Raw genomic sequence first — 6,000 nt, 5'->3', positions numbered from 1 at the left:
TTTTTTTTTTGTTTTTGTTTTTTTGGCTGGGGCTGGGTTTGAACCCACCACCTCCAGCTGGTGCCTACCCCTTTGAGCCACAGGCACTGCCCTACAGGTTGCCTCTTTTTATAAAATTATACACTAAACAGAGAAATTAAAGATGTCAGTGATCCCCATTAAGCATTGGGGATACGAAATGCTGACCTATCCCTGCACCACATGCTTGAGCCCTGACTAACTTTCAGAAGTACCTTCTGTGCATCAGTCCGAGTCTCTGATTATTCGTGTGTGGACTGTTGGGAAAGGTAAGTACGTTATTTGTTTTCTGCAAGCTTGGAGAGGTTTCATTGGACGGGGAGACTCTTATTTATGACAGCTGAACCCAACGCCTGGTTTTAAAATGTTCCCTAAAAAATACTGCTTAGTAGACCCCAAGCTATGCTGAGAGGAAGCAAATCCTTGCTCTACTCCAGTATCGTTAATGGATTTGGGCAGGAAAAACTTTTACATGAATATGATAAGGGAGTTTTGGGAAGTACATGGAGAGGGGAATCTGGCACCAGTCATGATAGAAGGAAGAGAATTAAGCTACCAAGCCCCACCCACAACCAATCTGATTCAAGTGCTTAGCTTACAACCCCTGAATCCTAAAAGTGTCAGCCTATAAGCCCTGACCTCAAGGTGCAAAGCTCTCCCAGCCCCCGGCCCCAGGAAGAGCCAATGTCAGACGTTCTATGGGGTAGACTCAAGGTGATCCTGCTCTCTGGCCTCATGCAGGCTTTGCACACTGGTTTTACATAATGGAAATTTTACGTTGCACCCCAGTCATAGTAGAGGCCTTCGTTAAGCCCAGTACCCAAAAGATTGATTGATGGGACCAATCTTGCTCTTGAAATTATCTTAGAGGTTGAAGACTTGAGCTTGCTATTGAGCCTCCTCGCTGCTGCCTGTACATCTGCCCGGACTTGCTTATTTGTCCGTTCTGTGCACCTCCCCTGATCACTTATCTTAGCAGGAGGATCTGATCGCCTGGCCCTGATATCAGTGTAAATCAGCTTACAGCAATCCCTTGATCACCCCAGCTTCAAGTAATTCCTCTTTCATTTACACTGTGATCTCACTTCATTTGACGCCTCAGAACTGCTCTGTATTGGGGGCCTAAGCTGTATTTCTCTCTTCTCATGAACTGCCTTTATAACAAACTGTGTCTTCTAGTTCTTTGTATCTCACATCCCATCTTGGGGGTATCTTACACATAGTAAGTACACATTGAGTGTTGCTAGAATAAATGAGAGACTTGTCACCTTTAACTTAACATGGGTTACAGAAATAAATGAGCACAAATAAAATAAATGTTATGCTTCTACCAAAAATCTCATTCTGTTAACTGTTGCTTAAAACAGTAGTACATTGTGTGTTTTTAAATGAAGATGATTTATTGCTATTGTCTAACATGTGAAGAAAGACAAAAAAATTGTTTGCAGGATCATTGGCTTGAGCACATCAATGGCACTGTTGGACAATTCTTGCTGAGTGTTAAGATGATTTATGTAACAGACCAAAGCTTTCCACAGTTCATGCAGAGACAAAGGAATTTGAAAAATACTTACTTCTGAAGGTCTTCTAAAAAGAAATCAGAGATTATGTTGATGCTCTTTAAATGCTTTCAAGAAAAATCACCAGCACCTGCAATATCTTAACTCCTGAAAATATACAGAGAAAGTTTATTATTTTTCTAATAGACTTCTAAGTTTATTTTGCTTTTCATACATTGGTATTTTCTATTCCTAAGCTTCAGGAATTATGTTACAGATTAAAAATAAGGCATTCAGTGTACAATTTGATGGCAGTACTATTTATTTATCCTTCAAATAAAGTTCTATATGAGAAGCATATTTTACCAAGTTATAACCATAGCCATATTTTTAGCATATGCATGATTGCATGAATCCATCACATAATTTAAAGATATGTGCAAGATGGTATCTTTTGAATTCTTTTGAGTTATGGGACTTATTGTCACCAAAGATTGAGTATTCTGTATAATGATTGCAATATGTAGACAGAGACCCACAAATGCAATGCCTCTGGTAGAAAGACTAGATTTTTAAAAGAGAAGAAAAGGCAAAGTCCATGAGAGATTTTCCTTTAATTGTTCCTGGTTAGCACATATTAACACTCTATCTAGACAGTACGAAAACATGAATTCTCTGTTGTCAAAAGAAAAGTCCGCATAATTAACATTCCACTTCCAGATGTAATAATGTAGATTAAAAGTATAAGAACAAGCTGTAGCAAAAGGAAATGTAGGCTGCAAAAGGAGAGAATAATATAAACAGGATACCCAGATCATGGAATGTAGAAAGCAATATGATGAAAAGGAGCCCGTGTATTTAAACGGACAAGACCAATGAGATCTTCCAGAAGTCGGCTGAGAAGTTTCCTTTCATTTTCACTGAAATGAGAGGCTGGGAATGTTGGACATAAGAAAAACTTAGGTTTTAGTCAAATGGCTGAAAAGGCATCTGAGTGGCTCAGACTGAAACAGACTAGAAGGACCCCCTTACTTTCCTAACCCCAGTCTCTGGATTTTAGCCTCAAAAGTGATCCTTCTGATTAGCAGTTTGACCTCCTAACCAAGAATCACCCAGGGAAAATAGCCTTTCCAGGACTTAGTCAGTGGGGTAGAAAGGGTAGCTTTTGTGCAAACATAGGCCGTGACATTCTGGTCACATTGGCCTTATACCTGGTAGGGAGAAGTGGACTGTTGGCACCTGCTGGGCCAGGTGCACAGAGCTCAGGGAGGGACATCATCTGCCCTCTGCTCATTAAGTCATCCTGAGCACCTTCCTCTGTTATCCACTACCTTTTTATTCTTTAATTAAAAAATACAATTTAATTCCATTAAAATGAAGGTGAAGCCTTATCTTAGCTATTTATGGGGAACAATTAAATAAATACATTATACATGATTGGGGCTCATCAGTAGCAAGTATGGGTGTACTGAAATTCCATATAATGAGGTTTTGGGGAATATGTCTAAATCCTCAACCATCCTGCCTGTAGGTGTTGGACATAACTCCATCCATGATAATTAACCACAGCTGGGTAAAACTTCAGTTTATCAAGAACTTTCTGTCTGGCAAACATGCATAGTTAGGTTTTTTGGCTGTGTTTTGGTTCATAATGCTCAAAAAAACTCCATTGGGCAGTTGAAACTTGAGGTTCATGAGGGATAAGATACTCACCTCAGAACCCAAAGAAATGCTTTGGAGACCCCAGGTACAAACTCTGTCCATTGGATTCAAAAGCCTCAGGTCTTTCTGCTCGTGCTGTGGCCTTTCTTGTCAGTCCTTGAAGGACTCCTTGTGCACCTCCCCCCAGCCCCAAATCTGTTCCTTCCTCACATTTTAAGGTTTTAAGAGGATGGCCTGAAATTGTCAATGACTCTATTTAGAACTGTAAAAATACTCTCTTGAGGTTGGTACTGTTTTGAAATTACTACTTTAATTAATGCTCCTGATAGTACTCCTGGGGTCTTATAAAGTTCATCCATTTGCCAGAATTAACTAAGTCTCCTAGTAACGAACTGTACTCTAATTCGGGGCCCTTGGGGGCCTACTCCCGACACACAGGGTGATGCTTGGTGCCTCCCTTGCGAGAGCTGAGGAGCCTGGCTGATAGCCAGACTCTCTGGTGTCCATTATGAGAGAGCAGCTGAAGATGAGGGAGAATCTGGTTAAGTCACAATAACATAAGTTTGAGTTCTGTGAATCCTTTGGATCATGCTATGGTTTGGTTTAGACCAAATCACTTGTATGCTTATTTGTTTCAAATTTACCTTTAGTTAATACGGTGGAGATCCAAGATCATTGAAACTATGGCCTGAATTTCACCCCATTGTCCCTAAGTACCTTCTCTCCAGTTGTATGGACAGTGATCATTGATGCATTTGTTTATTCATTCAAAAAACATCAAACGCTAGTTCTAACTAAGCAGCTTCACAGGGAATAAAGGAACATGTTGAATCACAACCTATTTTACGCCATCCCCCAAACTGCACATTGTCTGCACCGTTTATTATTAGGTTAAACATATTCCTATTAAGGTGTTAAAAGTCAAAATAAAGCTGTCGTGTCATAGAAGCCAATGTTGAGGAATTAGCTAATTCATTTCCACATAAAAAGTAATCAGTCTGGCATTGCACTTTTTGTAAGTTCTGGGACATTTTGACATTTATACAATTACCACTCTACTTTAATATGGCATCTATTACACTGTAATGGGCTCGTGGCAAATAACTGTATTATGACTTCTAATGTAAAGAACAGAAACTACTAAGTAACTTTATGTTGTTACAATTCTTGATCCACATAACTAGCCATTACCAGTGAAGTTGTGGAATCTGTGGTTTTGGTCTATAATTGCATAGATTAAATAACGTTAATGTGTAATTACATGAAAATAAACCATGGAGCTTAGCTAAACTGTACTACAGTTGTTATCACTGAAAGTAAAGCAATACCAATTAAACCTTCCTTTAAAACACCACAAATTAAAATTTAACTTCTCTAGGATATAAAGTCATAGTCTAACAAAGGTAGACTGTCCCTTAGTATTTTCAGAGGTTTCATGGCATTTCCAAAGTTAAAGACATCTTTCTTCTTTTTCATTGGCATTAATTGTGGCTTATTCAAGACAGCATCAAACAGGCACCAATTAACTTCTTAAAGATAGGTATCAACAATTCAGTATTTGCAGTGTTGACAAAGGAACAAGTCATGGACTCTTGTGTGTTAAGAGAGGAAATATTTAATTTCACTGAGTGGGCAATTGGGTAAAATTTGGGGAAAGAAAGACCTGATACTAATGCTTATTCTTAAGTTATGAAATTTTGTTTATCAAAAACAGTTGGGTGTTGGCAATTTTATATCATTCAGCCTAATAAAGTAGTAGCAATTAAACTACTTTTGTAAATATCAGAGTAATAAAAATGCCCTCTTCATATATCCATTCCTCAGATATATTGACTTGATCTTCCACCAGCTGAGTGAAAACAGAGGTTATTTAATTTCTGAGCCTCAATTATCTCTTCAGGAAACTGGGAGTAATAATAGCTATCAAAAGATTGGATTAAACAAAGACAACACATTCAAAGGGCTTGATACAGTGTGTTGAATGAAATAGGCATTAATAACACACTTCCCTCTCTCACTTTCCCTTTGGGCATCTTTTATGCCACTTCCTGTGCGAATACTTGTTCAAAGAACTGATGGTTTAAATCTGTAAGGTCTAAAATATATCCCACATATGAGAATTTAATCAAACTTGTAATGTCGACACCTAGCCCTAATATATTTTCCTGAGACGAGATATATACTGTCAACAGGAGAATTTGATAACAAGTAATTTGAACTTTTAGAGGTGGTGGTTTTTTTCTTAGCAGAACCTTATATATTAAACAAAAATTATTTTCAGGGGATCAATCAAATCTTGCCTCATATACCCTGTGTCTCTAACTTAAATGTGCCTCTCCGTGACCAGGTCTCAATTCCAGATGTTCCAAGTAGCTCTTCATTTAAACTTGTCTTCTGACAGCTCCTAAACAAATATATCAAAACTTGTACAACATTTAACAAGTAGAACTTGAAGATTTTCTTTCTGTTAGACAAATAGACGCCATCTGGAAAAAATAACCCCAGGCACTTGGACGCAGGAGCATGTAGCTTATTGGCTGAACACCCAATGAATACCTTACACTACTTTCTTTGGCGCCTACCCTCTGCCTGCTCATTTCAAATCTTGCACACTTGAGCAGATGCTGGGCTGTTAGACAAGGGAATCCTTGTTAGCTGTGCACCCAAACACTAAGGAGGGCTCTCTTCATTTGAAAGATAAGCTTGCAAGAATTATCTGGACCAAAATGCTCCCTTTCATATTATGGCACCTGTTCCATAGAGGACTGGTAAATGTCAGTGTGTATTTGATATTAATTGGTAACAATGTTTCAGTTTTCCA

At 38.5% G+C, this 6,000-nt stretch overlaps 1 protein-coding gene across 1 annotated transcript in view; it reads left to right on the top strand.

Annotated features, from left to right (window-relative positions):
* The window catches only part of TOX (thymocyte selection associated high mobility group box), a 321,741-nt gene that overhangs the window by 170,813 nt on the left and 144,928 nt on the right, over window positions 1-6,000 (top strand). The window lies entirely within an intron of this gene.

The sequence above is a fragment of the Otolemur garnettii genome, unplaced genomic scaffold (genome assembly GCF_000181295.1).
Source record: "Otolemur garnettii isolate 467f Iridium unplaced genomic scaffold, OtoGar3 scaffold00237, whole genome shotgun sequence".
NCBI classification, from domain to species: Eukaryota; Metazoa; Chordata; class Mammalia; order Primates; family Galagidae; genus Otolemur; species Otolemur garnettii.
This window is presented reverse-complemented; position numbering and strand designations above follow the sequence as displayed.